Here is a 26,086-nt window from a genome sequence, read left to right on the forward strand (position 1 = left end):
TCAGAACAGCAGCTCGCAATGTGATCTGGGATCTGAGGTGTGAGAGATTGTATTAGTGGATAAGCTCAAGTTTTTATATAGAAACAGGTCACGTATTGGTTGGAAATCCTTCTTGCTGAGGAATCCAAGCAGAGTTGAAGGGAAGATGACAAAAATCAACACAGAACCCTCTGTTGTTTTTTCTTCCTGCTGTCATTTTAGGAAATTTCTTTTATCACTTTGATCGTGCTACTTGTGGAGTTGTTTGGGCAAATCCCCACAGTTAGACAGGCCCACTGACTTCTGCTTAATAGGGTCATATTTATGTGGCTAGAAGGGCTGCACACTGGCTTCATTCCCCAGGAAGTAAGTCTTGGCTAGTTTGGCAGGGACATTATAAGCTCTCAGGCTTTATCAAATCTGTGAAACCAAGTGTTATTTACAGCTAGAGTTGGGGAAAGAAATATACTGCGGTTGGATTCTAAAATCAGTAGCTTCCTTCCTGAAGCAGGAGAGGGAATTTGAATCAGATGTCAACAAATAAGACCAATTTCAGCTTATCTTGAAAATTTCCAGACTTCTTCATAAATTTGACAGGAAAGAAACACTTGGAAATGATACCAAGTAAACACTCCATGTGAGACCCAGAGATGGGATTGCATTCAGAGGGCTGGGCTTGGTGCAGAGGACCACAATGACAATAGAATATGATGCTACAATCTCTCTCTTTTATGTTTCTTTAAACTCCTGTGGAAATGTGGATAGGGTGGGAACTAGTCAGTCAAGAATATACTTCAGATTTAAAAAAATTAAGTCAGGAGTAAGGGAGTATCGAATCAAAAGTAATGAGGATATATATACATATATTTTGGACATAGAAAAATGTTCAGGAGAACAAAATAGGCATAGGTTCTATTTTTATTATTTTTCGGCATAACAAATGACTGGGAAAGAGGAGGGATTTCTTTTCCCTCAACAGCTGATGATAAGACGGTATCACTTATTCTACTGGCAAAAGTAGAGATTGAAAACAAGCAGAATTTTCCATGGTTATCCCATTTGGTAGTTTGACAGTATTATCAAGAAATTGTTTACATTATCTTGGGATAACTTAGGATCTTAAAATCTCCAGGGAAAATGGGAATGATAGATGTACCCTAATTTTTAAGCAACAAGGAAATTAATTTTCTACCACCTAGTAGGTCCATTATTTTGAATGAATATATATATATATATATATATATATATATATATATATATATATATATATCTCAAAAGTAAACTTCAGTCAGTAATAAATTACTGTTTCATATTTTCATTAATATAAACTTTGTCAGAACCAAGTTTCTGGTTGGTAAACTTCTAACCAGCTTGTACAAGGTAATCAGTTTTGCCATGCTGAGTTAAAATAATTCCAGCCATGCTGAGTTAAAATAATTCCAGCCTAAAGCAAAGAAATTGTTTATGTCTGCTCACCTGTGGAGTCTAACCAAGAGTAAGTATGTGTGTGTGTGCACACTGAAGTACATGTTTGTGTCATTTTGAGATGCCAAATGTCAGAGGGGCCCTTTCATCACCTTCAAGGATATTTAAGTCACTTAAAACCCATATTGGAAACCATTAAGAATCTCAACTAATATAGAAATAAATAATCTTGTCCAAAGTAGTCCCACTCAAAGCATTTAAAATATATTTAATGGATAATTATGGTAGAAAGCAATTTCACAGAGTACTATGGGGGAAATCATTATCTTTTTTTTTTTTTTTTTTTTTTTTTTTTTTGCCGTGTGTGGGCCTCTCACTGTTGTGGCCTCTCCCATTGTGGAGCACAGGCTCCGGATGCGCAAACTCAGCGGCCATGGCTCACGGGCCCAGCCGCTCCGCGGCATGTGGGATCTTCCCAGACTGGGGCACAAACCCATGTCCCCTGTATCAGCAGGCGGACTCTCAACCACTGCGCCACCAGGGAAGCCGATCATTATCTTTTTAAATACATGTAGGATATAGTTTCTGTCATAAAGGAGGCAGAACAATAGAACACTTAGCCTTCCACCAGGAATGTGCAAACAATTGAGACAAAAATAATGAAGAGGACTGCTTTCTGTAGAACAAAAATAATCTTGACCTGAGAATCTTGGATCAGTTCTTGGTTCTGTATTGTTAAATGAAACACTTGGAAAAGGAGAGGTAAATATCTTGCTTGATTGTTTTCCTGAAGCTCATGTGTTCTCCATGCCCAGCATACACAGCCTAGACATCTCTGTGCTGAGAGTGGGTATGTGCGTGTCCAGTGGGGTGGGCTGGGCTGGGCTGGACTAGAAGAGGCACTAGACTTTGCTGCCACATTTGGTCTGGCAGTCAACACATCTCCAAAACAAACTTTCATCCCATGGCACACCTTTGAGGGTGAGAAAGCAAAACTTTTTTCTTTCTGACACTTTAATTTTCACTTCTCCCAAGTAATCCTGCCATATTTTTAAGTGGGTACAATACATAGTACTTAATTTATGCATTTAAGTAAGCAGATCTGACAAAACAATAAAACCTGCATAAAGTTTATGTAGGCAACTTGCCACCTCTTGAACTTTGAAATTTGCATGCATAGTAAGTTAGGAGGTTGCTAATTAACTCTGTGAACATGCCCAGAAATGGACTCACAGCTATTGATTCTTGTCACTGAGAATGTGTTTAACATATGCCAACCAAAGTGCACCTTCAAATAATATGTCCAGGTCAAAAAATACTGTGTATCATAATATTTTTAGCTTTGTGGTTTCACTTTTTTTTTTTTTTTACTATTTGGTACAGTTGTCCTGAGAACATTTTCTATTGGTAGCTGTCATCTGTGTAGGATAACAAAATGAAACACTTGTTTTAACTCATACAATCCCCTTGGGAGAAAACTTGCAACTAGTATACTCCTTGCAGATGAAACATTAGCTGTTTTGCCTATTGGAAAAATATGAAATTTCAGAACCTTAGAATAAGAAGTGCAATATTTAGACATGAGCTCAACTACTGAAACAAAGAAATCACAAACACAGAGAGTCAAACAAGGCAGAAGTTTATTTCTTTTCACACAACAGTCTAAAGGTGATCAGTTCAGGCTTATGGGGAAAGCTCTGCTGACGGCAGTTGTTCAAGGAGCCAGGTGCTTTCCATCTGGGGCTCCATCATCCTTCAGGGTGATGGTTGTCCATGTCTGGGTCACTGACAAGTCCACATGCTGGCCTGGTGGAAAGGGAAAATAGAGAGAGGCAAGGACAGTCAGCTTCAGTTTTAAGATGATCGTGCACAAGTTGGTCATAACACTTCTCACATCCCATTATCAGAACTCTGCCACATGGCTAGGGAGGTGCCATAGGTCATGAAGGCTGCCAGACATCCTGAGATATAATTGCGCGTGTCACTCTGACTGGCCGGCGAATCAACAAAAATAGATGAATTGTGCTGGGTATGATGGGGAAACTCCTTGAGCTTTTATACACTTTACTTCTATTGATTTAATAAAGAATTGATATACAGCAGAAATTAGCACAGCACTATAAATCAACTGTACTTGAAAAAAATAAATAAAAAAAATTGATAACAAGTTTAAGTCTTTTAAGAAACTTAAAATAGCTTTCTATTTATCTAGGAATCATGTGAATTAATGTGACATTCAGATAGCTTATAACTATAGGTTCCTTTTAGTATTTATTTAAAAAAAATTAGAAAAATCCCACTAAATTTTTTTCCTCATAACTGATGAATTCAATTTCTTCTTAATGACCTAAAAAGGATGCATTGAGTAAAATAGCTAGCTAGTGGGAAGCAGCCGCATAGCACAAGGAGATCAGCTCAGTGCTTTGTTACCACCTAGAGGGGTGGGATAGGGAGGGTGGGAGGGAGGGAGACGCAAGAGGGAAGAGATATGGAGATACATGTATATGTATAACTGATTCACTTCATTATAAAGCAGAAACTAACACAACATTGTTAAGCGATTATACTCCAATAAAGATGTTAATAAAAAAGGATGCATTGATTTGTTAAAAGAATATATTTATTGTACACCTCCTGTAAGCCTGTGATTGTAATAAGCACAAGGACAAATACAAAAGAGTAATTCCAAAGGTCTCAGAGGTCAAGGTGGGCAAGATTCCCAGGTCCAGTTGTTCTCAGACATTATAAAACTTGGGTATGAATTGTTCTCCACTGTTCTCCTTTGCAATATGACTAGATGTAGTTTTCCTAAATCTTCAATTTTACCTGGAAGAAAGACAGTACTTTGGAGGTCTTCTTAATTCCCTAATTAGTTCAATGAATGTTTTATGATCATCCATTATGTATCAGGCACAGTATTAGGGTTAATGATTTCTGCATTTGAGCCTCAGAGCCACCATGCAATATGCCTCCTAAGTTTCACATTCAGCAGTGGAAGCAGACATTACAGTTATGGACATTGTACTCCCCCTAATATTTTGGCATTAACATGGGAGCCTCATCCTCAACCACTGGTCTAAAGCATGTTGATTCAGTCTGAAAAGGAAGCAGTGGCTCTGAACTTTAGGAAATACCCTGGGGTCCACTCTGCGATACTGATTCAGTGTGTGTCAAGGGAATCTTAGGGTCTCTTTTCTCAGAAGCTTCCCATGTGATTTTCATAAAGCAGTAAGCTTGGAGAATTCCATTTAGGTATGTAAACTGATTCTGTTTTAACATTTTTTCAGCCACTATCTTGCTGGTGCAGGACAGGTGGTGAGTCTACTGGGTTTTATTGATGAAAACTTGAGAACTAGCCTGGTGATTTGTGGCTGTGATGACCCCTTCCTGGTTCTTCCCCCAGTGTTCCTCTGTCTGACAGCATCTTTATGTTTAGCTTCCAAACAGATTCCAATATTTAGAGCATACTAAATATGTAGAACCTCTCGTTCTCTGCCATCTATCCCTTGGTTTTGAATTAATCTTGAAAGCACTTTTAACTTCCTACTGTATGCAAAGTACAGTATATTACAAATGCATTTATACTTTTAAAAAATGACTCCAATTAATCTCCTCATTATGGCTCAACATATATCTAAAAGAAAAACCATCACACATCCATCATTTGAAGCCCTTCTCCCAGCTGGAGAGCTGATCAATTTAAGGACATTCACTTATTTTTCTGTGCACGGAGAGTATGAACTTTTCATTGCATTTTAATTCATGTTTCTCCCCTCTTTTATTGTCACATTACCTGTCAGATATGAACTTTGTATCCAAAGGTTCTTTTTCCTTATATAGCAATGTGAAGATTTTGTTAGCTATTTTTCTTTCTTTTCACCTTATCCACCCCCCCAAATCCTGTGTAAAATGACATTTCGACTTCCTTTATTTGTTTTATAACAGATATAGTGTTAAATTGGGAGAAAATAAGAGTCTTCTTCCTGAAGCTTCTTTTAGAGGCCATCAAAAATATATAGAATCTATTTGTTTGGCTTTAAAACCCCCAAATTTGAACATAATTCTGAAGTTAAAGCTGTCCCCGAGGACGGTGACATTTGATCTGGGTAACAGCTATGGTACTCAGGTGAGGCTGTTCTTTCTATATAGCTTCAAAGCTAGAAGCTCAGAAAATCCATTAAAGCTAGAGTTAGAGCAGAAATAAAGGTGATGACATAGCATTTTGAGGTGAGAAATGTGAGCGTCTTCAGAGGGTTTCAAGAAAGTGCATAATGAAAACAATTTTGGAGCCCTGCCTCTGTGGTACTCCTAGCTGCCTAACCCAGATCTCCCAGGGATGAAAGGCAGAGTAACCTGATTAAACGCTTACGACGTTCTCGCCATCCCCCCTCTGCTTCCCGTAGACACACCCCTCTTTCAATGCTGCCCTCATTTCATGGGTCTGATTGAACTCTGCTAATAGAAGGGCTGCTTGACAACATCATTTAGAGAGAAGGATGCTGAGTCACAATGCAAACTGCTCCTTCTCTTCAGAGCACAGCTCAGAAGGAGACAAAAAGATTCTTCACCATTGCCACATGATGGGGAGGGGCTACGTAGCTCCTTGTAGCATCTCTGCAAAACTTCTGTTAGATCTCATCAAGTCATGCCTTTTTCACCCTTATCTCCCAGCCTCCTTGACAGTTTTAGTTGAGTGAGATCACCAACCATCCTCAACAACCTACGTGCTCAACCAGCCCTGGTGTTTAGGCTCTTCTGTGCTAAGCAGAGAGATATCGTGTTAGTATTTCTTATTCCAGACAAGCATCTGTCTTTGGGGGTTCCTGTTGGTAGTCTTGTCACTCAGACATAGCAATAGTCATGAAGGCTCCTTTGATTCTATTTCAGTTCCTTAACAGGAAATGTTCTGTTGCCTCATTTGACTGCTAAAAACCCATAGAAGTTCTTGTCTTGTTAAATGTAATTCTGTTGCAATTACTGTCAAATATTGAATTAAAAGTGGTTAGCTCATTAGCAGCTTCCCCCAACAGTCGATTAAAAAGTTTTATTTTTTAATGAGAAAATGGTTGGCATTTGCTGATGAACTCCTTTCTCATCTTTGGAATCTAATGTAGTCACCAGGAATGCTCATTTTTCACTTGGTCCCCAAGTTCCCATGGCATGGGAGGGGCATGCAGTGGGAACAGAGGGATTTGGCATGAAATTACCTCTGTGGCAGAAGTCAGGTCTGGAAGAAAGCCAGCTGAAGGTGTGGGGTGCAATATCTAAGCAGGGAATGGCTCCAGCCTCAGAGGGTTTCATCTGGATGTAAGAAAGTAGGCTTCCTGATGTGGTGGGCAGAGCTGGGATCTGGGAAATACAGGAACAGGTGACATTGGAAAATACAAGGCAGGTGGCAGTGGTACTGAACGATGAATAAGCAGAAAACAGGGCAGTAGCCACTGGGCTGGACTTCAGGTGGCCAGATTACAGCCAGACCCAGTCTGCGAAGGAGAAGGAACAGTAAACTAGGCAGACAACTTCAAAAGTAGTAATAAAAAAGCAGTAAAAACATTCCCCTCTAAGCCATTTTCACCATAGCATCTGGAGTGTTCCTTTTAAAAATAGAAAGCAGGTCACACCACTGTGTTGCCTAAACTTTCCAGGGGCTCCCTAAACCTGTGCTTCTTAATCTCAGAAGTGCACAGGGATCACCCAGGGATCTTGTTAAAATGCAGAGTTCTGATTTAGTGGTCTGGGGTGGTACCTGTGTTGCTGAATTTCCAGCAAGCTCCTAGGTGATACCCAAATCCCACTTTGAGTTACAAGAACTTGGAGTACAATCAAAACTGTCCACCTGCCTTCGCCCTGTTCTCTCCCTTGCATGTCCACATTTCAACCATTCTCCTTTGCAATTTCTGTTTCTTGTGCTTGGAGTGCCACTCACTCAGCTCTTCTGGCTCCTCTTCTGGTCTCAGCTTAAATGTTACCTCCTCAGAGTGGCTTCCTCTTGTTACCAAGTCTGAGCTCGTACTGCTTGCTACATGACAGGCCAATCAATCCAGAGATGAGGTGTTGGGGAAAGGGGTAGTGACTTTGTTTGGAAAGCCAGCAGGCTGAGAAGCTGGTGGACTAGTGTCCCAAAGAACTGTCTTGCTTGGGGTTGGCTGCTAGTTTCTTTTATAGAACAAAGAATGGGAGATGATAAAGTTGTTGCAAATATTTCCTGGCTCCGGCCAGACTCTGGAGGGAATGTGTTAATTTCTTCTTTCCTGAAGCCACTCACAGGTGGGCCTGGTCAGGCTGTTTCCTGTGAGCTAAACAAAGGTATTTTAGCTTAAGCTCAGGCATGGGAGCAGGGCTTCTGGAGATGGGCCATTACGTACACTTTAAGCTAGAGGTAACGTCACTTTAGTGATTAACTTGTAGCAAAAGCAATAGAATACAAAGGTTAAAGTAAAAGAAACAGATCCAATATGAAGTCAGATTTGTTATTCCCTGTTACACCCTGACCACCCTATCCAATGAAGCCCCTCATTCCAGATTATTCTCTATTAGAGTAACTATTTCTTCTATCATAGCTAGCTCTGACTCAGTTTATAACCATTTATTTATTTGTTCTATTGTTTATTATATGTGTCCCTAATTAGATATAAACTTCCAGGAAGACAGGAACCATTATTGATATGTTTGCCATATCTGTATCATTTCTTAAGTTCTACCTATGTGCTAGACACTGTACTAAATGCTATCATTTATCTCGACCATTCCTCACATCAGTTCTGTAAGTTAGACCTTTTCCATCACTGGTTTATAGACAAGATAATAGATGACCTTTAAAAACAGCACACAGAGATTTCAAACATTTGAACAGAAAGAATAGAGATCCAGAAAAATGGTTATTGCATGTTCTGCCCCTGACCCTCTGCCTGTGTTCCACCTGTGGGTGGAAATGTTCACAGTGGATGACCTCTACCATCTCCACATGGTCCCCATGGTGCACTGCTCAAAAGGGAATAGCAATTTCATTCCTCCATCCTTCCTTGCACAGCTGAGCTAGTCTGATGCCAAAGACAACTGCTAAATAGGAAGGCAGAATTAAAAGAACTTCAATAAGGGAAGTAACAAGACTTTATCAACATTACCAAAACCATCGCCAGCTGCTTTGTATTGTGCTCCAACCCCAGGCCACATACTTTAAAAACAAGATCAGACAAAATAACTAGGGAGAGACTTCTATTCCCAGGGCAAAGGTGTAGCATAGCTTGGATGAATATGTGTTCCTCTGAACCACCTCTACCATCAGTAACCAGGGGCAGGGATGCTCTGGCTGATCTTGTTTTCACTTTTCTGTAAATACAAATTCTGGTAAGAGTGCATGTTGACAGTATTTGGAACCTGGGGTCCTTATATAGCTTTTCCACGCAGGATGAGGCATTTGTAGCCCTCACTTTATCAAAGAGGATATTTCAGGGTTGGGAATTAAGTATTCATTTTCCATTGTCCCGGATGTTTCTGAAAGGGGGCGGAGAAGGTCACATATAATTCTATGTACAAGTAAACATTTCATTTCTTATTATGGAGGGAAGACAAAAGAAGTGGGAGATTTGGGGCTCTGATTCTAAAGCCCCTTCAAATACTGGCTCAGCCGCTGACTCTCCTGGAAGGCAGAGTTGCACAGGGGGCTGCCATGTGCTTGTTATTTTTGATGGATTGCGGTCTAGCTGCAGGGCAGGAAGCTCAAAACCCCAGGGTCGCATGGTTGGAGCTTGCAAAGATGTTAAGGCTTGAAACATTTTATTGTAGCCAGACCCAAGGAGAGCTACCAGTGCTGTCTTCAGGGTCCCTTCCTCTTCCTTCTTCTTCAAGCTCAGCCCCAGATATAAAGAATCACACCAAATGGCACTCCTCCCCCACACCCTTCCACCTATACACTCGAGCTGAATATGAAAATTGGTCTCTAATTGTTGGATACAAGCTTGATTAGCTTTGAATTAACAGCTAAAGCTGTATTCATTAATCTGAACAGGGACGAGCAGGCAGACTGTCACAACACGGCTCAGTTCAGTAGTCATGCAGAGCAGGTGAGGGAACTTGAGGCACTTTGAAAGCGCAGCAGCCGTCTCCATCAACCCCATCCACCAGTGATGAAGGGGGGAAGGCAGCCGGCCACAATATCGCTAGGAGACGGATGGCGGACCTCAAAGTCCACCGTCCCACGGGCATCCCAGCAATGATCGATGGTTATCCACAGCAATTAAACTTCAGAGCTTTTAAATGTCATTCTAGAATAGAATGCCGTCTCATAAAGGTGTTGTTTAACATTTATCCAACATGTGCTGGGGTGTGCTTGGGGGCCCCTGGAGTCATTCTTTGGGGAAATAGGAACAAATGTTATAGCTTTTGAAGTGAGACATATTTGTGAATGAAATAGGAGGCTCTTCTAATGTGTTCTCTTCAACACTGAAATAAACTGGAGCAGAATTCTTTTTGGACACTCTAAGATTTTATTTTTAATGTTTATTTATTTATTTTTTTGGCCGTAGTGTGTGGCATGTTGGATCTTAGTTCTGGGATCAGGGACCAAAGCCGTGCCCCCTGCAGTGGAAGCATGGACCCCTAACCACTGGACTGCCAGGGAATTCCCGAAGTTGTTTTTTAAGTGTTGGGAATTAGTGAGGGTGTGGTGGAAGGAATATATAACAAAGGGGCCAGAGAAGTAGTTTTAAACAGTTGCTTTTTTTTTTTTTTTTGGAGGTTATCACCATTATTTTTATTTATTTTTTTAAAATTTTAATTTTATATTGGAGTATAGTTGAACAATGTTGTGTTAGTTTCAGGTGTACAGCAAAGTAATTTAGTTATACATATTCATATATCTACTCTTTTTCAGATTCTTTTCCCATATAGGTTATTATAGAGTGTTGAGTAGAGTTCCTGGTGCCATACAGTAGTTCCTTGTTGATTATCTATTTTATATATAGTAGTGTGTGTATGTTAATCCCAACCTCCTAATTTATCCCTCCCCCCCCTTTCCCCTTTGGTAACCATGTTTGTTTTCTAAGCCTGTGAGTCTATTTCTGTTTTGTAAATAAGTTAATTTGTATCTTTTTTTTAGATTCCACATATAAGTGATATCATATGATATTTGTCTTTCTCTGTCTGACTTACTTAGTATGATAATCTCTAGATCCTAAGGTCCATTGACAGATGAATGGATAAAGAAGATGTGGAATATATATATATAATGGAATATTACTCAGCCATAAAAAAGAATGAAATAATGTCATTTGCAGCAACAAGGATGGATCTACAGATAAACGGTTGCTTTTTAACTTATGATGATGCACCTTGGTTAGATGACAACCTACCTGTGTAAATGGGAGTAGTAGGCAGGAATGGTGGTTCTCAACCTCCAGGGTTAGTATCACTCAGGGAGCTTTGAAAAAACCTATGATTAGAACCTATCTGATCCAGTTAGTCTGGGGTGGGGCAGAGCATATATTTTCATGATTTTTTTTATAAGGATATTCCCAAAGTAGAAGACTCTTGTTAATAACAACAACAACAACAGCAAAAACCAACTTTCCATCAGAAACACATATGGTGTTGAAGGACAATACAGTGGTCAATATTTTTTTTCTGCTAACAATTTGTATTTATTCATTCATTTAATCAGAGATTGAATAACTCTTGCAATTCTTATCAAATTCAAACTTGGAGGGGCTTCCCTGGTGGCGCAGTGGTTGAGAGTCCGCCTGCCGATGCAGGGGACACAGGTTCGTGCCCTGGTCTGGGAAGATCCCACATGCCGCGGAGCAGTTGGGCCAGTGAGCCATGGCCACTGAGCCTGCGTGTCCGGAGCCTGTGCTCTGCAACGGGAGAGGCCACAACAGTAAGAGGCCCGTGTACCGCAAAAAAAAAAAAAAAAAAAAAAATTCAAACTTGGAAATATGAGGCCTAGATTGACCTGCACATCAGGCAGTGGGGACTGTGAATGTGGAGGTGTGCTGTGTGGATACCAGCCTCTAAAAAAGACAGTGGAAGCCAAGTTCTTTGACTATCAGAAAATTGCTGATAAAGTTGTCGATTCTCCATCCTACATTCTGGCCTTCTCTTCCATTTATTCCTCTTTTCAGTTTCTAGTTAGGTCATGGCATGATTGTTTTGCGAGATTAGCAGATGTTTTTCAATGTCTCCTCCTCATGTTCCGTTTTCCTGTCCTTCATTACCCTATTGCCTCAGGGGAAAAGCAGAACAGGGACAGGACGACAACAAAAAGCCATACACAGGTTTAGGTTTCTCAAAACCAGTCCCTTCAAGGAGATTGTTCTTGTTAACGAAGAATTCCAAGAAAGGAGACCTGGTTGAAATAAAAATGCGTTTATCTAGGGTTGTTAGGACTGCAGCCTGGGAGACACAGATGAAAGAAGCACTTGAATTGTGTTCTGCCAGACGACAAAATGGGAGAGGCTTATAAAGGCAAAAAACTGCAGGGTTACATAAATTGTCAAGAATTAGGATTGCAGCCTATAAGGGGTAAGGGCACTTGTAAGGCAAAGGTTGGTTGAGGTTCAAAATGATTATGTAGTTGCAAAGGGGGAGAACTCTGAAACTACAGGGGTGAAACTAGCAGCTGCTAACAGATTTTGTTTTGAAAACAGGTGGTGGTGTCCTTGAGTTTGATACAGTTCAGAGAGAATTCAAATGCTCAGTGGGGCAGGGATGTGTCTGAGACCATATGCTCAATGGCTGCCCAATTTTGTATGCCTGGACTATGATTACTCCATTATAATTTCCATTTGCTATCGTTCCAATAGAGAGAATACCTTCCAGTTTATGGAATTCCTCCAAGTGGAATGAAGAGGAAAGAGAGGCAGTGAGAACAGAGACCTCAGTGTGCCCAGGAGCCAAGGACCTGGGCTTTGCTTGCAAGAAGAGTGGTGGGAAGGCAGGACAACACAAGAAGTGTGCATGAGACCTAGAGGCAAAGATGATTAAGCCCACTTTCTTCACGGTGACACCCAAAATGGAAAAGCCCAGTGAAGGGATGGCTGTGGGGCCCATCTAAGAGGAATGCAATAGACAGCTCATCAGGTATTCCCATGTCTCTAGGCAACAGAATTGCTTAGAGGTGAAGGGACCACTGGGGCATGGTCATCTCTGCAGGGATTGTGTAGGCTGATGGCAGAGCCCCAGGATGGAGGATGGGCAGTCGGTGGATACTCGTAAAGACAAGTGGCATAAGATCAGATAGAATAGGATAATCAAATATAAGTTAAGCTGCACTCTAAGATCTTTGGAGACAAACAGTCTTATGGGATATCCTTTTGATAGAAGTAAAAGATAAAAAGGAATCATGTCGTATGGTTTGATAAGTAAACATTGCCATATACAGTGAGTATGGCAGTCAGAATTCTATGGAGTATTAAATGGACTCCCATTTAGAACAAGTCCTCCCTCTGCTCAGAGAATTCTGTTGCTTTGAAATGAAAGGCAAACAGGTAGAGAAGCAGACCTGTAAGAGATAATTCCATTTGCAAGAGAAGGCGTCTAAGCTATTTTCATGCCAAAGTGTAAAGGAATTTTCACTTTATTCATCACTTCATTAATCTAATTTCAAAAGGGAAAGCCTGCACGGAAAACAGGTTATTCACATTTCAAGCAAACTCCTTAGGCATAATAAGTGGGCAAAGCACTCAACTGTTAGACTTGGTTGCTTTTCTACCAGCTGGAGATGAGTACAATAAAGGTCATGCTATTTAATCTTACATGAGGAGAGATGTATATAGTTGGGGTTGGAGAAGGAATTATTTTGCAGAATGGCAAATAATAGATCTGTTATGCACTGTGTATCAGGGTAGAGTTTAGAATAACATGAGCAGTTCAATGATATCTATTTCCATCTTGTTTTACTCCACAGAATGACTGTCTGAATGAAAAATTCCACAGTAACCATGAGAAAGAGGTAGAGTCATATATACCAAACACCATTCTGCCACATAATGAATGGGTTTGGAAAGGCTGGAAATGCTCCCACCCCAGGAATTTCCAGGACATCTGGTAAGTCAACAACATTATCACAAACATTATGGTCAACCATGTAAGTTCTTGCAACAATGTATTCATTCTCTAAATGTTCCAGCTGAGAAAGCCACACAAAACATTCCCACCATCTAGTAGATGGCTAATGGGAAAACCAATATTTTCTGTGGAAACCAAAGTTTCTTCTTCTAACATTAGACATTTCATCAGAGAGAACAAATAAGCATTTGTTTTTCTATTCTATTCTCTCACATCCATAAAGAGAATGTATTTCAGACTATTAATTTAAAAAGTGCTTAAGAAAATGAGTTTTACCGGTTTGCAAGGTAGAAATAGAGACACAGATGTAGAGAACAAATGTATGGACACCAAGGGGGGAAAGCGGGTGGTGGTGGTGGTGGCATGAATTGGGAGATTGGGATTGACATGTATACACTGTTGTGTATAAAATAGATAACTAATAAGAACCTGTAGTATAAATAAAATAATAAAACTCAAAAAAGAAAAAGAGAATACAGAACTAGGAAGTTTTTAGATCCAGAAATGATGGTGGTGGGGATCAGGGCTGTTTCTTTCCTATCTAGCCGGAGATGGAGGGGTTAAGAAAATCTTGAACTTTTGTGTATTATTATTATGGTTATTATGGTTAATTTGTGGGGAAAAAAAAACTTTAAAGTGTGTGGGTGGAAATGAGTTTTCTCCTGGTTACCTCAGATTTACAACTGATTTGTAGGATGCAGAGATTATGAATAGGATTTTATTTTTATAAGAAGATGAAACAAAATGAACAAGTCACAGTTGCCAAGTTTATTTTTAGGAAGAGCTGGAAGAAGTGGCAAACAAAAGATAAAACATGTTGTTTGAATAACATTGAGTTAATACATCCACTTTCACACAGACTACATTTACTGTTCCAGGAAAGTGGGTCGATAGATGTGCCTTAAAATATTTTACCTTCACTTGTTATTATCAATCATTCAAGTAAACATATAACAGGTTATCATTTGTCACCCATATGTTAAAGGGTGGGAACTTAAAAATGGATAGTTTCATCTGCTTGTTTTTGTTTTGTTTTCTAAGCCCCTTGGTGGACTAAGTTGAAATTTCCATTTTTCCAGTAATGACTGTGTTTATGTCCCTTCTGTCTGACTAAAGCCATTTCATTTTGTAATTAATTTCATGCAGCCATGCAAAAATACTGGCATGTGAAATTACACCTGTTTTTATAACAGGCTCGTTCACTCTTTTGATAAATATTAAAATGGCTATATACCTACTATGTACGAGAATATATACTAGGCTCTGCTGGAGACACAAGAAACTTACATGGAAGTTAGTGGTACAAAGACATGCTTAATCTCAGTAATTATCAAAAACATTTGCCTCCCTCCTTAAAAGGCGTGGGTATCCTAGCTGAAACACCCATTTGGTGGTTGTTAGGGGTCTGGTTTTCTCATGCCCATACAACTTGGAGTCTAAGATATTGTTCAGGGGGTACTAACAGATAAAGATGTGCTCTTCCTGGAGTACAGTTTGGATCAAGGATCAAGAGAGCCCCAAACTTGTAAACAGCTCCTTAATCAGTGTGGTGGGTGAACAACGCCCCCTCTCCTTCCTCAAAGATGCCATGTCCTAATCCCCGTAACCTATGAATATGGCTTGGCAAAAGGACTTGCATGTGACCTATGAATATGGCTTGGCAAAAGGACTTGCCCATGACCAAGTTAAGGATCTTGAGATAGAAAGATTACCTGGATTATCTTGGGTGACTCCAACGTAATCACAAAGATCCTTTAAAAGGAAAACATGAGAGTCAGAATCTGTAAAGATGTGACACCAGAAGCAGAGATTGAAGTGATGTACTTTGAAAATGAAGGGTGCCATCAACCAAGGAAGGCAGGCAGTATCTAGAAGTTGAAAAATGCAAGGAAAGGGCTTCTTCACTGCAGTCTCCAGAAAGGAACACAGCAGCCCAGCTGCCACCTTGATTTTAGCCCAGTGTGACTTGTGTCATATTTCTAACCTACAGAACTATAAGATAATAGTTTGTGTTGTTATAAACTGCTGAGTTTGTGGTAATTTATTGAAACTGCAACAGGAAACTAATACAATCAGAAGTTCATAAATAGGGCTTCCCTGGTGGCACAGTGGTTAAGAATCTGCCTGCCAATGCAGGGGACACAGGTTCGAGCTCTGGTCCAGGAAGATCCCACATGCCATGGAGCAACTAAGCCCGTGTGCCACAACTACTAAGCCTGCACTCTAGGGCCCATGAGCCACAACAACTGAGCCCGCGTGCCTAGAGCCCGAACTCTGCAACAAGAGAAGCCACCACAATGAGAAACCTGTGCACCGCAATGAAGAGAACTCCCTGCTTGCCGCAACTAGAGAAAGCCACGCCCAGCAACAAAGACCCAATGCAGCCAAAAATAAATAATAGATAAATTAATCAATTAAAAGAAAGAAATTCATAAATAATTATTGTAAGTTCTTCTGGAAGGAAGATGTAAGCCCAAGTGTAAAAGAGCTGTGGCATAGCAAGAATTCCTCTTCTTTCTCAACTCTGGCAGGGCCATACCCACACAGACCAGCATCCGCTTTACTCAAGAGGAACCCAGGGGCAGCAGGAAACCTGGGTAAAGTGTTCTCCTGCTCTTTACCACCAACTCTGTTTTGATGACATATTTAAGATCATTTAAGTGAGAGAGTGGCATGGACATATATACAGTACCAAATGTAAAATAGATAGCTAGTAGGAAGCAGCCGCATAGCACAGGGGGATCAGCTCGGTGTTTTGTGACCACCTAGAGGGGTGAGATAGAGAGGGTGGGAGGGAGTCACAAGAGGGAGAGGATATGGGGATATAAGTATACGTATAGCTGATTCACTTTGTTATACAGCAGAAACTAACACAACATTGTAAAGCAATCATACTCCAATAAAGATGTTAAAAAAAATCAAAATGGAGAACTATGATTCACATATCCAAAAGAGATAGCCATTGTGGATGTGGTTTCAGATACTTCCTGTATCACTGAAAACTTGAATTTCCTGAACTGTATCAAACCCAAGGACACCACCGGCTGTTTTCAAAATGATATCTGCTAGGTGCTGTGGGCTGCAACCTTGTAGTCTGAAGGTTCCCTCCCTTCACAGCTGTGTAATCTTTTTGAATCACAACTAATACTTGCTTAACAATACCCTTACTTCTTGACAGCTCCAGTCCTAATTCTCAACTGCAATGTAGCCTTGCAGTTTTTTGCCTTTATAAACTCTGCCCACCCACCCCCCAACCCACCCACCATTTTGTCATCCAGTGGAACAATTCAAGTGCTTCTTGAATCTGTGTCTCTGCACTACAGTCCTAACAAACCCTAAACACTTTTTTTTTTTTGGCCCCCATCCAGGTCTCCATTCTTGGAATTCTTGGTTAATACTTTGCTCAGATCAATATCCTTTCTAAATAGGTTGTGAACCCACAGGAGATAATCATGTATGGTCTCCTCTTGCCCACTTGTAGACACACATAAAATGATGCAAAAATAATTGTTGAAAAGGCTCAGTGGAGCATGAGCAGGGAGCTCACTTCTGATTATAACAGGACTTATTTCCATGTCAAATATGCCATCTTGGATGGGTGGAGTTTCCATGTTATTGCTGAAAATGTACTGATACCTCCCTCTGGAATAATTCAACTTTTTCATCAACCTTGCAACCACTAAAGCTTGAATCCTAAAGCCATTTATGACTCCTCTCTTTACTTTTCCATTCACTCAAATATTCATTGTCTGGTTCATGCATTCCTAAGAGAAATACCTCCCTTTGCATTGCTAAGATTTTCAGTAAGGTCTGATTCTCAGTTCCTTATGCTTGGTTGATTGCAGTCAGAGTATTTCAACCACTCCTTAACCCTGTGACTGAAGAAAGTTTTCATATCACCTCCTTGGCTATATTGATTATTTTCAATACAAGACCATGGACCAGTCACTGGATGGCTGGACTGTAATTACCCAGGAATTTTATTACAAAGCAGGCATCATGCCTGGAGGTTCTGAATGAACATAGAACTCTTTAGGTATCGGTCCATTTCTAGCAATAACATGGTGCCTCCTTTTAAAGACAGGCAACTCAAATCAATGCAATTTGGGATACAAAAGCCCTCAGAATTAATATAAACAGTTACCAATGGTGAGTGTTTGCTATCTGCCAGGCAATCCCTTAAATGATTTACCTGTATTCTTTCATTTAGTTTTCATGACAGCCCATGAAGTTGATAGTAAATTTCCCCATTTTTACCAAGGAGAGAACTCAGCCTCAGAGGAATGAAGTAACACACGGCAGAACACAGGACTCATAAGAAGCAAAGCTGAGATTTAAGCCCAGATCCTCTGACACCAGTGCCTACCTCCTGACCTCAATGTTTTACTGCCTTTAACAATTTTTTTTTTACTTCTGAAATATAGCATATACACAGAAAAATATTTAAAAATATATAGCTCCAGAAACTCTAGAAGCTTCCTGAGCAGGCTTCTATGATTCTCTTCCCACCTCATTGCCTAGAAGTAACACTTTCTGATAAGTGTGATGACCATTTTCTGGCTCTTTTGCAATGTTATTGTCAATGATTATAACCCTCAGTGACACTGTCATTTTTTTTTACCCTGCATTCAAGGTCTTCCAAGGTAGAGGCTTTGCCCTCATTTCCTCTTTCTTCCTACTTGAACCCTCTCCTATAACTTCCAGTCGATTTATATAACTCCCAACATGTTATATACATCACTTCTCCCTTTATATTTGTTCCAGCAAATCCCTTCCTCCAAGTCTCCTGTCCCCAAATTCACCCTTTTCCTATGGGCCGCCTACCTAGGTGGGGGGTTTTCTGATATGTTTGTCCCTTAGGGATTCCCCATCTCCCCTGAACTGTGCTAGTCCTTGTATCTATTCCACCCAATTTATACTTTCCTCACAGTGCTGTGTAATGCTGTTCCTTAATAAAATAAAGCCTTAATGTGTTTGTTACTATTAGTGATCTTTATTCATTATTAATTTATTCACTCAACACATTGCTATTAAACACATTGTGTGACAGATGTAGGTTCTGCATATATGGCAGAAAATAAGATGCAAAAAGTCCCTGCCCTCATGGAGCTTACATTCTGGAGTGGGAAGACAAATAATAAACAAGTAAGAAAATAAGATAATTTTAGGAAATAAGTAGATAAAATATCAAAGTGATAAATACTATTCTGGAAACAGGGTTAGGAGTGGTAGGGAGAGTGGGGTACCATTTGAGTTGAGATCTTTTTATCATCTGGGGTAATAAACATCACGTCAGAGAGCATGGCCAGTTCAAAGGCCCTGAGGCAGAAACAAATTTGGAGTGGAGGGGGTGGGGAAAGAAAGCAGGAAGACAAGAGGTGTAGAAGTGGTTATAGGTAAATGATGTAGAGTCATTTAATTTTGAATGGTAACTAGTAATGATAATTGGTAAATGGAAATTCTCTAGGTGGGAAACACAAGAGAAGAAAAAGACGCACAAAAACAAACCCAAAACAATTAAGAAACTGGTAATTGGAACATACATATCAATAATAACCTTGAATGTAAACGGATTAAATACTCCAACCAAAAGACACAGACTGGCTGAATGGATACAGAAACAAGACGTATATATACGCTGTCTACAAGAGACCCACTTCAGTCTCAGGAACACATACAGACTGAAAGTGAAGGTATGGAAAAAGATATTCCATGCAAATGGAAATCGAAAGAAAGTGGGAGTAGAAATACTTGTATCAGATAAAATAGACTTTAAAATAAAGACTGTTACAAGAGACAAGGAGAGACACTACATAATGATCAAGGGATCAGTCCAAGAAGAAGATATAACAATTATAAACATTTACGTACCCAACAAAGGAGCACCTCAATACGTAGGCAAATGTTAACAACCATAAAAGGGGAAATTGACAGTAACACAATAATAGTGGGGGACTTAACACCCCACTTACACCAATGGACAGATCATCCAAATGGAAAATAAATAAGGAAACACAAGCTTTAAATGACACAATAGACAAGATAGATTTAATTGATATTTGTAGGACATTTCACCCAAAAGTGGCAGAATACACTTTCTTCTCAAGTGCACATGGAACATTCTTCAGGATAGATCACATCTTGGGCCACAAATCAAGCCTCAGAAAATTTAAGTAATCTGAAATCATATCAAGCATCTTTTCTGACCACAATGCTATGAGATTGGAAATCAATTACGGAAAAAAAGTGTAAAAAACACAAATACAGGGAAGCTAAACAGTACACTCCTAAATAACCAAGAGATCACTGAAGAAATCAAAGAAGAAATTTAAAAATACCTAGAAAAAAGTGGCAACATATACACGATGACCCAAAACCTATGGGATGCAACAAAAGCAGTTCTAAAAGGGAAGTTTATTTAATCTCAATTTAATCTCACCTCAAGAAACAAGAAAAATCTCAAATAAACAATCTAACCTTACACTTAAAGTAACTAAAGAAAGAACAAAGAAAACACAAAGTCAGTAGAAGGGAAGAAATCATAAAGATCAGAGCAGAAATAAATGAAATAGAAATGAAGAAAACAATAGCAAAGATCAATAAAACTAAAAGTTGGTTCTTTGAGAAGATAAATAAAATTGATAAACCTTTAGCCAAACTCATCAAGAAAAAAAGAGAGAGGACACAAATCAGTAAAATTAGAAATGAATGAGGAGAAATTACAACTGACACCACAGAAATACAAAGGATTATAAGAGACTATTACACACAACTATATGACATAAAATGGACAACCACGAAGAAATGGACAAATTCTTGGGAAGGTCTGATTTACCAAGACAAACCAGGAAGAATTAGAAAATATAAACAGAACTATCACAAGTTAAGAAATTGAAACTGTAATTAAAAATCTTCCAACAAACAAAAGTCCAGGACCAGATGGTTTCACAGGGGAAGAGAAGAGCTAACACCTATCCTTCTCAAATTCTTCTGAAATATGGCAGAGGGAGGAACTCTCCCAAATTCATTCTATGAGACCACCATCACTGTGATACCAAAACAAGACAAAGATATCACAAAAAAGGAAAATTACAGACCAATATCACTGATGAATGTAGATGCAAAAATCCTCAACAAAATACTAGCAAACAGAATCTAACAGCACATTAAAAGGATCATACACCATGGTCAAGTGGGATTTATCCCAGGAATGCAAGGATTCTTCAATATATGCAAATCAATCAATATGATACACCATATTAACAAATTAAAGAATAAAAACCATATGATGATCTTCATAGATGCAGAAAAAGCTTTTGACAAAATACAACACCAATTTATGATAAAAATTCTTCAGAAAATGGGCATAGAGGGAACCTACCTCAACATAATAAAGGACATATATGACAAACCCACAGAAAACATCATTCTCAATGGTGAAAATATGAAAGCATTTCCTCTAAGATCAGGAACAAGACAAGCTTGTCCACTCTCACCACTATTATTCAACATAGTTTTGGAAATCCTAGCCAAGGCACTCAGAGAAGAAAAAGAAATAAAAGGAATACAAATTGGAAAAGAAGAAGTAAAACTGTCACTGTTTGCAGATGACATGATACTATATATAAAGAATCCTAAAGATGCCACCAGAAAGCTACTAGAACTAATGAATGAATTTGGTAAAGTTGCCAGATAAAAAATTAAATGCACAGAAATCTCTTGCATTCCTATACACTAGCAACAAAAGATCAGAAAGAGAAATTAAGGAAACAATCCCATTCACCACTGCAGCAAAAAGAATAAAATACCTAGGAATAAACCTACCAAAGGAGGTAAAAGAGCTGTACTCAGAAAACTATAAGACATTGATGAAAGAAATCAAAGATGATACAAACAGATGGAGAGATATACCATGTTCTTGGATTGGAAGAATCAACACTGTGAAAATGATTATACTACCAAAGCAATCTACAGATCTAATGCAATCCCTATCAAATTACCAATGGCATTTTTTACTGAACTAGAACAAAAAACTCTTAAAATTTATATGGAGACAAATAAGATCCCAAATAGCCAAAGCAATCTTGAGGGCAAAAAAAGCAGAGCTGGAGGAATCAGACTCCCTGACTTCAGACTATACTACAAAGCTACAGTAATCAAGACAATATGGTACTGGCACAAAAACCAGAATATAGATCAATGGAACAGGATAGAAAGCCCAGAGAGAAACCCATGCACATATGGTCACCTTATTTTTGATAAAGGAGCCAATATATGCAATGGAGAAAAGACAGCATCTTCAATAAGTGATACAGGGAAAACTGGACAGCCACATGTAAAGGAATGAAATTAGAACACTCCCTTATACCATACACAAAAATAAACTCAAAATGGATTAAACACCTAAATGTAAGGCCACACACTATAAAACTCTTAGAGGAAAACATAGGGAGAATACTCTTTTACATAAATCACAGCAAGATCCTTTTTTGACCTACCTCCTAGAGAAATGGAAATAAAAACAAAAATAAACAAATGGGACCTAATGAAACTTAAAAGCTTTTGCACAGCAAAGGAAACCATAGACAAGATGAAAAGACAACCCTCAGAATGGGAGAAAATATTTGCAAGTGAAGCAATGGACAAAGGATTAATTCCAAAATATACAAACAGCTCATGGAGCTCAATATCAAAAAAACAAACAACCCAACTAAAAAATGTGAGGAAGACCTAAATAGACATTTCTACAAAGAAGACATACAGATGGCCAAGAGACACATGAAAAGATGCTCAACATCACTAATTATTAGAGAAATGCAGATCAAAACTACAATGAGGTATTACCTCACATCAGTTAGAATGGGCATCATCAAAAAATCTACAAACAACAAATGCTGGAGAGGGTGTGGAGAAAAGGGAACCCTCTTGCACTGTTGGCGGGAATGTACATTGATACAGCCACTATGGAGAACAGTATGGAGATTCCTTAAAAACTAAAAATAGAACTACCTTATGACCCAGCAATCCCAATACTGAGCATATACCCTGAGAAAAACATAATTCAAAAAGACACATGTACTCTAATATTCATTGCAGCACTATTTACAATAGCCAGGACATGGAAACAACTTAAATGTCCAATGATAGGTGAATGGATAAAGAAGATGTGGTACATATATACAATGGAATATTATTCAGCCATAAAAAGGAACAAAACTGGGTCATTTGTAGAGATGTGGATGGACCTAGAGTCTGTCATACAGAGTGAAAGAGTGTCATACAGACAGAAAGAGAAAAGGAATATTGTATATTAACACATATATGTGGAATCTAGAAAAAATTGTATAGTTGAACCTATTTGTAGGACAGGAATAGAGATGCAGATGTAGAGAACAGACCTGTGGACATGGGGGAAAAGGAGAGGGTGGGACAAATAGGGAGATTGGGTTTGACATAAGTACACTACCATGTGTAAAATAGATAGCTAGTGGAAACCTGCTGTATAGCACAGGGAGCTCAACTCAGTGCTTTGTGATGACCTAGATGGGGGCCGGGGAAGGGGCAGGAGGGGATGGAGTTCCAAGAGGGAGGGGATATAGGTATACATATAGCTGATTCACTTCATTGTACAGCAGAAACTAACACAACATTGTAAAGCAATGTTAGTCCAATAAAAAATAAAAATAATTTAAAGAATGGAAGGGATGGGCTTTCATTTACTTATGAGCTCTTACCTCATCTTGTCTTTTTGCTTTTTATATACATGTTTTCCCCCCTAACTAGAGTGTTCAGTCTTTGTAGTTTGAAATGTTTACTCTTGATACTGTAAATATTGTTGCAAAACCAGTGTGGAGGTCCTTTCAAGGCTGTAATTATACTAACACTTTATTTCAGCTTTTAGCCATGTCCAAAACTTTTCTGAAAGTACTGAGGATACTCAAAAAACCCATTCACTTGGTAAAGTTTCAATTGGACAACTAAAGTACTTTGTGTGGTTATTATATTGTCAACAAACATGACCCACCTTGCAGGCAACTTGAGGAGTGCCAAACTCCTTGTGAGTTGTTCCAGACCTAAAGTGCGCCTTTGTTCTGATTCGGTGTAACTTGATGAGACTTGAATTTCAGCTGACCTTCTGCGCACTTCTCAAAGCAAGATGTGCAGAGCTGGAAGAGGAACTGAAGTTTGTAATAAACCCGGCAGACACAGCCATTCCTTTTCCACTTACATTTCCCAGGGACTTTGTGCAGTTCATCTCTATACAGTGTATGCTTCTGAGAATTTGAAACAAGCAAAGCAACTGTCAAGGAGTGAAAATGAGCCCTAACCAAATTTATCAACTTATACAAAACCTGAGACAGGAACGTATAAGGTCCGGGGAGATCTGTTAATAATAAAGATATCTTTTTTTTTTTTTTTGACAGCTGAGAGCATGCGTCTAGCACTGAATGTTCCACGTGATTGATACTCAGCTTGCTCTTTATTATCTAAGTAAGCAACAATACGCGTCAGAATCGGAAAGAAAGGTCTGTAATTCTGTGAAACAAGGCAAGCCAGAAGCAAGGCATCTGGCTGTTGGCCTCAGGCAGGGTTTCTCAGGGCCTGAGAGAAGGGGCTCTGGTGCTAGCAAGTTGAGATTGGTTATTAGACAGCAGTCCCAAGGCACCGTTGCCTCGGAGGGAAGAAATGTTGCTCTGATCACACTCCATTACTCCTCAGTGTTGCTAATGAACCAGATTTCCAAAAAGGAGCGCTCTCTTTCAGTATATGCCATTTTATACTCACCGAAACGACCTGAAATTGTACTTACAGATGGATTGTAGTTAAATGGCTCAACTGTCCAAGTAGCCAGTCACATGATCTTCATGCTGGAGAGGTTAATGCCTGACTGCTCCCGGAAGAGTCCGAGAAACAGGGGTCAGAGATGCTTGAAAACAATTTTACTTAAACATGTTCCCCAGAGGTGGAGTTTTAGGAGGAAATAGTATAGTTTCAGTCACCTGGCACCTACCCTTCAATTTTGAAATCAACAGATATATATAGGACTGCTACCATTTTCCGGCACCGTACCAAGTGCTAGGGATACGTGGTGAACAGGATAGAAAAGGACCTTGCCTTCATGGGGTGAACATTCTAATGCAGGTGACAGAAAGCAAACACAAGACACACATTCAGTAAGGACATACACACACACATACACACACACAAAATGGATTGTAAATTTGTCTTGAAGGTCCATGGAGGAAACAAAAAAGAGGCTGAGATTATACAATAGGCAAATGCTCAAAAAAAAAAAATACTGTTTAGGTAATGCGGAAAGGTCTCAGTGAAGAAGTGACTTCTGTCTTGAGATCTAAAAGAAAAGAAGAATTTAGTCTTGAAAATACTGGAAGAGGGAAGGTGAAAGTCTCCTAAGCAAAGGTACAGCTAGATGTGTTCCAAGAATGGAAATACACCAGAAAATTCAGAGTGCAGGATGAAGAGGAAAGAGAGATAATGATGCACCCAGGGTCTGATCAGGCAGGGACTTCTTAGCCACGGGAACATGTTTGGATTTATTCTAAATGCAGTGTGAAGGCACTGAAAGCCTTTAAGTAGGGGGAGATGGACTCAGACTTGTGTTTTGCAAAGCATGAGTACTTTCCTTGCATTTTGAAATATACCAGGCATATTGAAACAGCTTGGAGTCTTGACAAAACCAATACGAATTTAAGTTCACACATTTCAAATTTTTCTTCCTCTCATACCATTCATTCTTATGTATTTATCGAGTGTCTATTTAGTATAGGCTACATAGTAACTATGGAAACAGGGAGAAGGTAGAAGTTTACTGTTTAGGGTGGAAAATCACACAACAAATGTAAAATCTTCACACTTATGATGCATACTTCCCCAGCGTGAAGTTCAGAGATTCTAGGAGTTCAAAGAGAAGCAGACCCTTGAACTTGGCGTCACAAGACCTGTCCTCGGGGATGTTGCTATACCTTTCCCCAACTCCCCTCACAGGATTCTAGGTGTTTCTGCATATTTTAATACTTAAGTGCATGGCTACAAAAACTCCATATAAGTAATGCAGAAGTTTGTATTTTACGTGTGTGTATGTGGTTAAAGGCAGGTAGGTTCAGGGTAACAAAATTCATATAATTGCATTAAGGGCCAGTCCTTATATTGCAGCTTGATCAAGTTAAAAGAGTGTAACAAACTCGCATTTAACTTCACCAATGACATTTAGAAATATTTTCACAGAAATGATCACATCATGGGTCATAGAGAGATATAGGGGAATCAAAACTATCCACATTAAAAATGTTGAATTATGTAACATTAAAAAGTGAAACTACTAGCAGATTTTAAAAGAAAATCTAGGGGAAACTGGGTCTTACTTAAGGGGATTTTAGGTGTTATTTTTGATGACTTAAAATCTCTTTCTGTTACGTCAACTAGAAAACAGCTTTTTAAAAAGCTAATAGATGGGCTTCCTGCTACCATTGGGTAAAACTTATGTGCCAAGAGGATAAAGACTTATTTTCACCTTCATTCTTATCTTGGCAAAACAGTCCACTGACTGTATCAGCCTTTGTCTGGCCAAGGTTTAGTGCTGCTGTAGTTGGCATTAAAG

Source organism: Mesoplodon densirostris, chromosome 17 (genome assembly GCF_025265405.1).
Source record: "Mesoplodon densirostris isolate mMesDen1 chromosome 17, mMesDen1 primary haplotype, whole genome shotgun sequence".
NCBI classification, from domain to species: Eukaryota; Metazoa; Chordata; class Mammalia; order Artiodactyla; family Ziphiidae; genus Mesoplodon; species Mesoplodon densirostris.